We start from the raw sequence: 11,896 nt of genomic DNA on the forward strand, positions 1-11,896 counted from the left end.
GTCACAGTCTCTAGAGCTGGGTCATCAAGGTCCCTGGTCTTATCACAGATGACATTAGTTTGTAAGTGTCAGCCCCCTTCCTGTAAGCCAAGTTAGAATGAGTTCAGTTCTGTCTGGAAAACAGTTAACTGGCAATTATCAGCAGTAGGCTTTTTTTTTTTTTTTAAGTCCCAGCGTTATCTTTTCCTTACGATTTGGTGCATCCTAAGCCTCCCTCCTCTTCAGCAGGTGGTTTATTCCAGCAAATCTGTCGCCTTCCCCAAAGCAAAAAGGAGAAATCCCAAAAAGTTTCTTAAATAGTTAGGGATTATTTATGCCAGCCTTTCCCTGCCCTTTGTTTATAGCCGACAATCAAGTTTTACTGTGGCATTCTTGCTTTTGACCTGCCTATTTCCGTGTCACTCTTTGGACTAAATTGATTTAAGTGCAGTGCAATCACTCTGCAAGGTGGATGCTTTTTCTATCATTTACGGAGCTTTTATTGCAGCCACAAAGGCTTCCGGTGCTCCCCAAACCTTTCTTGCTCCCATACCTGTCTCTCTCACTGTTAGTGTGTCAGAGGACATCGGTGTGTATCACTCGTTTATTCCTGTTCGATCAGAAAGAACCTGGCTGGAAGGGCAGATAATGTTAAGTTTGAACCTGAACCATCCCTCAGCAGCTCAAAGACAGCCAGAACCACTAGTAAGTCAGATGCGTGTTTTTAAGGTGGACTGAGTTCCTAGACTGTCAGTTGCTTAAGACTCTTGAGGTGTGGCCTGCAGTGCCCGAGTGTGATGCCCCACTTGTCTTTTTGTATTTTTTCTAGTGCTACTAAGAGCTGGAGCCACAGAGCTTGAATTACCACCGACAAATACTGAAATGGTGGGCCCTTCACTCCTCATAAGGACACCAGAGGCAACATGGCACACTAATCACGACACTTGGGAGACCCCTGTGTCCGTTATTTTGCAGGAATGCAGATTGGGGCACTGCAGTGCACCTGAACTTTGCGTTGAGCCTGACTTTTTTTTTTTTTTTTTTTTTTAAATCGTTGCTTTCCCTCCTCCGTCTTCGTCTTCGTGTTGCGCCTTCACCTCTGGTTCCGCCCACTTACCAAACATGATTGACTCAGGCGCATTAAACCCTCATTCTTTTCCTCTCCTGTCAACGCTGCTCCGAACTTGAATGTTTTAACCTGAACGATTCAGATAGGACTGCCGTGCCGTGCCGCTTTTCAGACCTGTTCAGTGTCATGTCGCCTTCACGGCCAGGCCAGCCTGTGAACTCACCTGTGTTAGGGCAGCTACCGCAGTCAAGGCTTCACAGCCTGAGAGGCGGGCAGAACAGGCCGCCTGTCCAGAGCAGGGTAGCCAGGCTTGGGAAGTAATCCCAGCAGAGAAAACCTAAAAGAACTTGGCCTACTGTTGATTGACTTAACACGCCACTGCGAGACTGGAAAGGGTCCTCATACTAAAATCCTGGCTGCCTGTAACCCAGCCTCATAGAAGACAGAGAAGCAAGTGACATACACTGCAGAACACTTTTGGGTTAAACAAAGGAACATTTGATGGCGTGGGGTCTTTAGGAAGGAAGATGAAGTCCCGCCTTAACAGATTGTAAGGGATAGAGCGGTGTAGGGGAAAGTATTTTAGCCTGGGGGTTATTAGATAGTAAAACTGTTGATTCCTGGTTGCCATAAATGATGTCACCTAACTTCTGTGGCCCTGTTTCCTCACCCCTGAAAACACTTGGTGAGTTTCCAGCGTGGCCATTTTTAACTCTGTGGGACAGATTAGGCATGACCCACAACTTCTCGAAAGAACTTTTCCCTGCGAGATGTGTGGCAGAATATATCTTCCAATGTAACAAGATACCGTTAAAGGTTCTAACTGATGCTGTGCACATTTTGCTTTTTCTAGAAACTACTCCTTGAATGGTGTGTGTTCGTACTTTTGTTTTACTCGCTTTCAAATACGATGTTTAAGTTTGACTTCTCCACATGTGTCCTGGGAACCAGAGCTTCTGCCCAGTCCTTACGGGTTTATTTCATGGCACACTTTGAAGGAGTGAGGCCGCAGATGGGCTCCCGGGGAACTGGAAGTTGGAGAACTCAGGAGATGGGCCGAGGGAACTCAGCTTGGAGCAGCCGTTCCCAGTGTGACCTTCAGAGCTGTGGAAACCTCACGAGGCACACTTGATGAATATCCAGAGTCTTAATAAATCGCTCAGAGATTCTTAAAGTCCATTTTAGAAGACTGACACCATGCCGTGGTAGTAGTTGTCGATAGTAGTTGCCTTAATTTGTACACTGTGTCCAAAGTTCTGTTTTCGAAAGTGTCTGTGCTCTTTGTAAAGTGACTTGTTTTAAGCACATTAAAGGTTGTTTCCGTGTTGTTCTCTGGCCGTGTATTTCGCATGTCCTGCTTCGGCTCAGTTTTGTTTGGAAGTCTCTACAGCATCGCTTACATAATATGTGTTGCTGAAAAGAAAGCGCAACAGTCCTCTCTCCAACCTGTTAGCTTATTCTGACACCTTCTGCCTTTAGTAACAACTCTTCTCTCTCTCTCATCTGTCCCTTTACATCCTCTCCCGCCCCCCTTGGTGTTGCAGAGACAGGGAGCCAGATATGCTGGGGTCCCATAGGTGTTGCTGGGGGAGTCACGTCTTAGAAATTAAAACTGAAATTTCAAAAATATCGATTCATCTAATAGTAACAATACCCATTACACGGTAACGTAAATTCACATTTTTATGAAAAGTATCTTTTCAAGAAAATTTGACTTTCTAGTCCCTCGGCTGTGTTTTAACCCGAGTGCTGGAGGACAGTGAAAATAGTTTGTTGGTAGGTGTGCTTTCCGGGAAAGGCGGCTGTGATCATCACCCTTGCGAGGAGAGTCCCCAGCTCCTCCCCCGGAACATCAGAGCCACTGTCTGGGGGCCAAATTCTGAGCTTGGGCTGCAGCTGGGAGCCTCCGTGCCACATTCCCCATTGTTCTCTTCCCACTTTTTTTCCACACAACCCTAAACGGGACTCCAGTGACACTCAGGACCCAAAAGACTAGTACTTTATTTTTATTTTTATTTTTTTTTTTGGAAATGCACAATGCAACTATTAGTTCAGAGTGGGGTTCGCTACTTTTAATCGCCACCCCTCGGCCCACTTCCCCAGCCACTCTGCAGCCCGTTTGCTTAGAGCCTGGTGTTAGGAAAGACAGAGGATCTGCAAAGCGGGTGATCAGCCGTGGGCTGGAGGGCATGTGAGTTAGGGGGAGGTGCCATGAGCTTCCCATCGCAGTGCCCACCTCTTCTCTGGGACCGAGTGACAAGCTGGACGCTCGGCAGACCCTGGGTGCCTCCACCCCACGCTCACCAGTGTTGACGGGTGGACCAGATGCTTCCCCGCGGGGCTGCCCTGTGCACCGTGGGATGTCCCCCAGCACCCTTGGCTTTCCCCACCAGGTGCTGCTAGCCCTGCACCCCCTCCACTTTTGACAACCAGAAGTTCCTCCAGACGTGGCCAGATGTCTCCTGGAGGGCGGAACGGCCCCTGGTGAGACCACTGCTCTAGAAAGACCCTCCCCAAAGGGTGAAGTATGTATGTTTGCTTGTAAATCATGCCAGACACATAGGCTTCCTTTAGAATAGCAATGCTCAAACCAAAGGAGCATCAGCACCCCTTTACAGTCCTAAAAATTACAATCCCCAAGAGCTTTATTTAGGTCAGTTCTGGCCGATACTTTTATGAGAAATTAAAAGTGAAATGTTTAAAGTATTCATTAATTCATCTAATAGTAACACACCCGATACGTGTTAACGTAAGTAGCAGGTTTTTATGGGAAATAACTATCCACAAAAATTCACTGAGAAAAATGGCATCGCATCCTGCTTTTACAAATTTCTTTAGTGTCTGGCTTAACAAGCTCGCTGGCTCCTGGAGTCTGTTCCTGCATTCCGTCTGTTTTGATGTCACGTGTCTTGTGGCCTGTGAAAAAGTGACATAATGATAGTTACAAAGGCAAATCGTGTCTTCGTATTCTCATAAAAGCACAGACCCCGGGAAGTGTCTATGGGACCTTCAGGGGTCCCCAGGCCTCGCTTTGCGTGGTGCCCTTCCTATGCCCCTCACTGTCCGTCTGAGTCTCTTGGTCTTGTAAGTTCCCAGTCAGGCTCATTGATTCTGAACTTGAAGGGAAGCTTTCCTCACCCTCTTGGCCCACGTTTTTCCCATCTTTGACATTCGAGTAGCAATTATCGACTCCACCAGTTGTTTATCATTGACACTGACTTGTACGACTTTTATGTACCCTGGTTTGCCTCCCTAACTAGATTAAGTACTCGAGGACAGCAATTTAACTTGATTCTCCCTTGTGCTTGCCACATATGTGAGAACCTGGAGGCAAGAAATGTTTGTTTGTGGATTTTAAAAGTGCTCAGGAAGAAGGGGAGCTTCAAATCAATCAGCTCGCTGGGTTTTCCAGTTCGGTAAATTAGAGGGAAAAAATTGCTTCTCAAGAGGCTTGTTTCTTTATCATCTTTTGTTCCTCTAAGGAAATTTCAATGCAGAGAAATTTTCTCGCGGCATCATTTGTTTTAAATAAATAGCAGCGTCCTAAAGCAGAAGATTATGGTACTTAGGTCTTTTTCTAACGTCTTATGAAAGTTTTAAGAAGAGTTTTTTGTTTTGGGTTTTAGTTTTCTTTTATATAGCACCGGAGGCCAGGGGTAAGATGTATAGTCTCATGAGACCTTATTTTAATTAAAGCAGTTCAGGGTAGGATTTCCTTTTAAATAAGCTTTCCAATATGATCTTTGGTGCTTTGTATGTTTTATTTTGAGTTTATTTTGGTAATTTTTCTCAGTAGAACACACCTGTGTGGTTGACCCTTAAACAACATGGGGATTAGGGGTGCCAATACCCTCCCCCCTGAGACACACACACACACAGTGAAAAATCTGTTGCATAACCATTGACTCCCCCAGAATTTACCTACTCATAGCCTACTGTTGACTGGAAGCCTTGCTGATCACATAAGCAGTCAGTCAACACACATTTGGTATGTTACAGTTATTATGTTCTAGATTCTTTTTTTTTTTTTAGTGTTTGTTTATTTTTGAGAGAGAGAGAGGCAGGTAAAGCAGCAGGTAGGAGCGGTCAGCACCCCTCTCCCTCTCCAGCAGAAACTCCATTACACACTAAGTAAGAGTTGGGCTGAATTACACGAAGCAATTGATAAAGTTTGCCGGGTCACGCAGAAGCAGGGTGTCCGTGTTAAAGCAGTTGCGGGTGAGTGCAGGCCCGTAGCCCCGCGTGTAAGGGCGGAGAGCCTTCCGCCTGCATCTGCTGCGTGAGCCCGTCTGCCACCGGCGGGAATCACGTGATACGTCCCCAAGTCACAGGGAAAACTTCACATGAAAGATTTCAGCTGTAAAAAGTCTCCCGCGTCTCCCTAAAACGTCGGGTGCCCTCTGAGGGGGGTCGGGGCTCGATGGCACCTGGCCCGGCGCCATCCGTACATCGTGGGCAGCCAAGATCTCCCGGGGCCCTGATCCCGGTCGGGTTTCAGAAGGGCCCCTGCGGGGAAGTGCTTCTGCCCACGCCCAGGCGGGGCGCTGTCATCCCCGTGTTCTCCACGTGGGGGAGCGAAGGACAAGCCCAGAAATGGGGGGGGGGCAGTAATTAGTTTGAAGACCTTGGATTTTCCTTCGTCTTAAATATTTTATTAAGGTGAGACTTAGCCTGGCTCTAAAGGGATGGGAGCTGTGACCTCATGCTGTTTCTGCCCAGTGGCGACGTCACAGTACCCGGAGGGTGCTAGGCGTTAGCCACCTGTGGCTCTCTAAATTGCTGAAAATCAAATTAATTTAAAAATTCAGTTCCTCCATCACCCTAGCTGCACTTCGAGTGCGCGGGGCCCGCGTGTGGCTGGTAGCTACTCCATTGGACGGCAGATAAAGGACATTTCCTGCTTCACGGCAAGTTCTGATGGATAGAGTAGCCTTAGACCCTGCCAGTGTTTTCCAAAATAATTCCATTTGAGTGTGTGTATCTTACTTGACATTTGTCAGCTATTATCCTTTTTTTTTACATTTTTATTCATTTTTGAGAGAGTGCTGCGGGGGAGGGAGGGACAGAGAGAGAGGGAGACACAGAACCCGAAGCAGGCTCCAGGCTCCCTGCCGTCAGCACAGAGCCTGACGCAGGGCTGGAACTCACAAGCCGCGAGATCATGACCTGAGCCGAAGTCGGACGCTTAACCGACTGAGCCCTCCAGGGGCCCCATGTCAGCTAGTACTCTTGATATAAAATGTCAAATGAGAAGGAAGTGGATGAAGGTAAGGAAAAGAGGATGGTGGAAGAGAAGGGGATTGAGGGACAAGCAGAGGAGGCCTTGCCACCACTGGTCTGCGGCTGCCTGTGTTCTAGGCCTGCGCCTGATACCCCCACGAGGCCGCGCGCTCCCCCATAGGCTGGGCCTAGGGGAAACAACGTCCTTCTCATCTTCCTTTTCAGATCGTCTGTCTTTATTTGTTTTGGAGGTCAAAGCACACACGGTTAGCAAATAAAATAATACAGAAACTACTCTCTCATTCCATCTGATCCACTTTCAGGAGCAGAGCTCTCTCCCCCGCTCTGCTGATTAGCCCCGCGGTCCAGATCTTACAGGAAAAGACGGGGGTGACCTTTCTCTCTCCCCAAGTTGTTTTCCTCCCTTCAGGCCATGCTCCTCCACCTCGTAGACCTCCCTCCGGGTGGCTCATTCATCCACAGTCACCCGGCAGGCACAGCCTGAGACGCTCCTGAGTGCTGAGCGCCATCCTGGGTGCTGGGGGCGGGGGCAGCATGAGACACAGCAGGACACATGCACTCGGGCAGTTTGCTTTCAGTGAGTGCCAGGTGCGCTGGTGTTTGTAAGGGCACTGGCGGCGTTTGGTTCGAGTGCATCTCACACTTTGCAGAGTGGTGGTCCTGGGGCTCTCACCATCAGTAGTGCCCTCTGGTCACTGTGCTATCAAAACTGCACTTACGTGTTTCCAGAGGCTGCTTCACGTGGTCAGCAATGGTCTCACCAAGGAGATAATGTTAAAGGTGACACCTGAATGTGAAGAAGGAGCCAATAGTACAGAGATCCGGGAAGGGGTGTTCCATCCAGAGGAAGTAGCTAGTGCAAAGGCCCTGAGGCATTAGCGAGCTTGTGTGTCCACTGGAAAGAAGGCCAGTGTCTCTTCGGAAGGCTGAAGAGAAATGAGGGTGACTTGAGCAGGAGGGATAAAGTCAAAGAGATAGGCAAAGGCAAAGATCTTGTCGGCAGCCCGTGGCAGGATTTGATGGGAAGCCATTGAGGTGGTTTGAGCCAGGGAAGGGGGATGATCTAACTTAAGTTTGGTTTTTTTTTTTAAGTTTATTTGTTTTGAGAGAGTGCACGCATGCCGGGCAGGGGCAGAGAGAGAGGGACGGGAGAATCCCCGGCAGGCTCCTCACTGTCAGTACAGAGCCCGACACCAGGGTTGAACTCACGAGCCATGAGGTCATGAGTTGAGCTGAAATCAAGGGTCAGATGCTTAACTGACTGAGCTACCCGGGCGCCCCTGACTTAAGTATTTAAAAAGTTCCCTGCTGTTGCTCTGCCATTGCTGGGTAGGAAACAGAAAGGCAAGAATTGGAACCAGGGACCCCTGGAAACATGTCCATCAGATGCCCGGTTTACGCACAGGCAGAGGTGAGGCCCCAGCACAGCTGGCCATGGGCGCTGGACTCGGGTGGGCTCGTCAGCTGACCGCTCACTGGACAGGCCCAAGCTGAGAGCGTGCTCTTGTGGCTTCCAGCCCCGAAAGGCCGGAATGTAGAGAGCTTTGCTCTGAGCGGCCGGCTCCTACACTAGCAGCCTGAGTTTTTTCTACACAGTCTGGTTTCTCTGGAGACCACCTTTCTTGCCGCCATAAAAGCTAGAGGCTGGCTGTCACAAACAGCAGGGTTGTCCCAGGACCACCTGTTGAAGAGACTGTTCTGTTGAGAGGCCTTGGCTCCCAGTTCTGTCCCACTGATCTAAGTGGCTGTCCTTATGCTAGTACCATGCCCTTTAGATGAATATTCTTTTTTTTTTTTTTTTTAATTTTTGAGAGAGAAAGAGTACAAGCAGCAGAGGGGCAGAGAGAGAGCGTGAGGGAGACAGAGAATCCAAAGCAGGCTCCAGGCTCTGAGCTGTCAGCAGAGAGCCCGATGCGGGGCTCGAACTCACCACAACATCGTGACCTGAAATCAGACGCTTAACCGACTGAGCCACCCAGGTGCCCCATAGATGAATATTCTTTTAAAAGATCTTAAAAGGCATGCAAATATGGGTTTCTTAGGCTGTGTATCACATGGTGTCTGACACATAGTGGTGGTAGTTTGTCATAACATTGCAGAAGGGGAGAATTTGGGAAGATGCTGGAGAGTGGAGTTGCTTGGCTGTGGGACACAAGGGAGGTGACGTCTGAAGTCCAGGGAGCGAGCAAGGTGCAAGTCTGCTTCGGCTGCTCCCTGCCCGATCCCAGGAGGTCGCCCTGCACCCTGGCTGGGGAAGGGCCCTGGTTCCGGCCCAGGACCGTATCTGGCTGTGATTAGCTTGGGAAGGGGGTTCCACACACTGTCGGGGACGCCGGGAGAATTCTGTGGAGGGCGGTGACCTCCCCCCCAGGCGCTGACCATTACACGTCCCTGTGGCTGCTGACGTTTGGAGCTGAGGAGAACGATGTGCTCAGAGCATCTCTGTTTCTCCAGGCCCTGCCTTTCTCTGTGGCTCGGGGATCCCTTCGGGCCACCCTCACCTCCTCAGGCCTCACCTCCCTTCAGAATGCTTCTCACAGGGGACCTCGTACGTCTGTGCACGGGGGGAGGCCATCAGATTCCCTTCCAGCTGTCCTGTCCTGTGCGTCCTCTGTTCTGTTGTCACTGCACATCAGGGCCCAGATCCTGCTCTTGGCTCGGCTGTCCCTCAGCCCGGCCTCCCCTCGGCGCTCTGCCCCCCGCGGGCACAGATCACGGTCAAGCCCCCCACCCCCGACGGCCCGATGTCTCTCCTGCCACCCCTCCAAAGCTGTTACGGACACTCCGGGCCTCCCCACCTGCCCTCACCGCCCTCAACAGCCTCCACCAGCCCCGAGGTGCTGAGGCCGCCGCGTCGGACGGGTTGACCTCCTCCTTCCTGAGAGGCTCTCTTCCCCCAGCCCCATTCTGCCTCCTCCACCTCTTCCCACTCCGTGCTCCTCTGCTGGGCATTCTGGCTCATTCAGTGACTTCAGTGACCACGCACATGGTGGCTTCCAAGTTCACATCCCAGCTCACGTGAGGTGTCCGAGGGCCGGCCGTGCAGCTGCACCGCCGGGCAGAGAGGGCAGCCAAGGGCGGGCAGGTGGCGGCCAGGACACCGAGGACAGGACTCGGCCGTTGTCCTCGGCAGAAAGAGAGCGTCTTGGGGGCGTGAGGACAGGTGTCACCGTGTCCTTTCAGACCCAGCATGCTCACAACCGGGCTTCCCCGCCCATTTCTCCTTCTCATCCCAGGGACCGGTGCCCCCAGCTGCTGGTCACCGTGCTAGGGCGGCTGACACCCCCGTGCACGGCCCAGATGACTAGCCTAGTCTGCCTTCTCCCCTCCTGCCCGGTCCACACTGCAGCCTGCGGAGCCTTTCCAACAGGAAGATGGGTTCGCGCTGTCGGCCCTTCCCCATCCCCTACATGACTTCGGGGTGCCCCGTCAGGTGAAGGTCAGACTCTGGGCTAGTCGGCTCTGTGGGCGCCCGCGGCCCCCAGCTGTCCACCCCGAGCCCTGCCCGAAGGCGGTCCCCTCATGACACGGCCTCAGGGGGCCTCCCTACCTGGTTGGTACGGGACATTGCAGTGTCCATGCCCTCCTGGAGCAGACATCCCGTGGGGGAGAAGACGAGACGGCCACCTTGTAATGGAGCCCTGCCAGGCGGGCAGCAGCCCACGTTGCCGACTGCACCGCACGAAGGCCTCAGGGAGCCGACTCAGGGTGGGGCGGTGGGAGGTGCGGGGCCGGCCGGAGCGGGAGCTGGTGACCCGAGCATGGGGCTCTTAGGCCACGTTAAGCCCACGGGCTGAGAGTCTTGGGAAGTGGCTGTGGCAGGTTGGCCTGGGTGGCGGAACCAGGGCCTCCTTTGAGAAGCTCACTCTGCCTGCCCCGAGGACAGTGCTCCGGGGCAGGGAGACCAGCAGGGCCCACAGCCAGGAGCCACGGCTCGGACGGAGTCAGCAGGTCCGAGAGGGCCCTTCCTGCTCTCGCAGTCGTGAGAAGCCTCACGGGGCGTGTGTCCTGCACACACTGTCGGTGTGCGTGGAGTTCGTTCCGTTTTATGAGTTCACCCGGCGCCTGTGTGCCCGGCTCGTTGCAGGAGGTGCCAGCCCACTCCTGGCCCGGTGGGGGCAGCCACGTGCCCAGTTGTCCCCAGGGTCACTGTGTGTGCAGCACGGGATTCGGCCCGGTAAACAGGAGGTGTCACCTTTAACCTACTGGACATGTGTGTATAACTTAACATTTAAAACAAGTACGTGGCTGAGGAGGAGCTGGTGGTGACGGTGGGGGGGCTGGGGGGGGGGGTGGGGAGGTGGGGGCAGCTGCGGAAGCCGAGCCGAACCGTTTTAACCTGGGGAATCCCGGGGAGGAAGAGGGGTCTGGACGGGGTTTAAGGAAGACCCGGCTTTCGTGATCAGGTGGAAAGAGTGACACGTCGAGGACAATGTCCAGGAAAGCCCACTGTGAGGAAGAAGCTGCTGACTGGGAGGGCGGGGCGCCCAGGCCCTCGCCCCCCGGTCTGAGTCCTATGTCCTATGTGCACGGGCATCCCGCATCCCGGAAAACTCCCCAAGGATTCTTCCGCGCCTTGTCGAAAAATACAGCTTCTCATGGGGTTGTGGGAGGGGGGATGGGCTAAATGGGTCAGGGGCATTAAGTAATCTACCCCTGAAATTGTTGTTTCACTATATGCTAATTTGGATGTAAATTTTTAAAAATAAAAAATAAATAAAATTAAGAAAAAAATAGAATAAAAAAAAATACAGCATCTTGGGGCACCTGCGTGGCTCAGTCGGTTAAGCGTCCAACGTCGGCCTGGGTCATGATCTCCCCGTTCTTGAGTTGAGCCCCACTTTGGGCTCTGTGCTGACAGCTCAGAGCCTGGAGCCTGCTTCGGATTCTGTGTCTCCCTCTCTCTCTCTGCCCCTCCCCTGCTCGTGCTCTGTCTCTCTCTCTCTAAAAAGAAACGTTAAAAAAATTTTTTAATGAAAAATAAATAAAAATAAAGCTGCTCTTAACTTCTTAGTAACAATTCCATTCAAGAGCGAGAGCCGATCGTTGGGCGCCTAAGTTGGCGTGAGCTCTCCCAGCCCAGTGTGATTGGAAGACCCTTAGTGGGCTCCTGCTTCCAGGGCGAGTTGGGTCGGCTTTTTACAGCCGCAGACGGGCACCTCCGAGCTCCATCCCTTCGGGCAGACCGGAGGCTCGGGAGGGTGAGCAGGCTGCACAGAGAATCGTGACAGTCGACGCCCGGTGCGCCCCTGCATCGCTGCGGGGGGCCATGCACGTGCGTGCACCTCTGAGCTTCCCCCCCACCCCCGTGGGCCTGTGCAGGTGTAGGGACCCCCGGCTGTGCGACACGCGCCCCCGCCACCCTCCCGCCTCCCCTCAGGTGTTTGCACAGCCGCTCCTGTCGTTGCATGCGTCCTCGGACGTCCCAGGTTGCCGCAGTGCAGTGTGGAGCTGCACAGAGGGGGTGGCGAGAGGGAGGAGCACTTCCTGAGGCTCCAGGGACAGGTGCTTTCACGTGGCTCTCACACATCGCCGAGGGCGGAGTGGTGCGCAGGCAGAGGGCGAGGTGCCTGCTCTGTGAGTTTCCTGTGGCTGCTGTGCCCATGA

General features: G+C 52.6%; 1 protein-coding gene across 2 annotated transcripts in view; it reads left to right on the plus strand.

The window, feature by feature from the left end:
• Positions 1-11,896, plus strand: part of PPP2R5C (protein phosphatase 2 regulatory subunit B'gamma) — a 128,203-nt gene that overhangs the window by 1,929 nt on the left and 114,378 nt on the right. The gene's annotated exons all lie outside the window — the stretch shown is intronic.

The sequence above is a fragment of the Acinonyx jubatus genome, chromosome B3 (assembly GCF_027475565.1).
Source record: "Acinonyx jubatus isolate Ajub_Pintada_27869175 chromosome B3, VMU_Ajub_asm_v1.0, whole genome shotgun sequence".
In the NCBI taxonomy this organism is placed as follows: Eukaryota; Metazoa; Chordata; class Mammalia; order Carnivora; family Felidae; genus Acinonyx; species Acinonyx jubatus.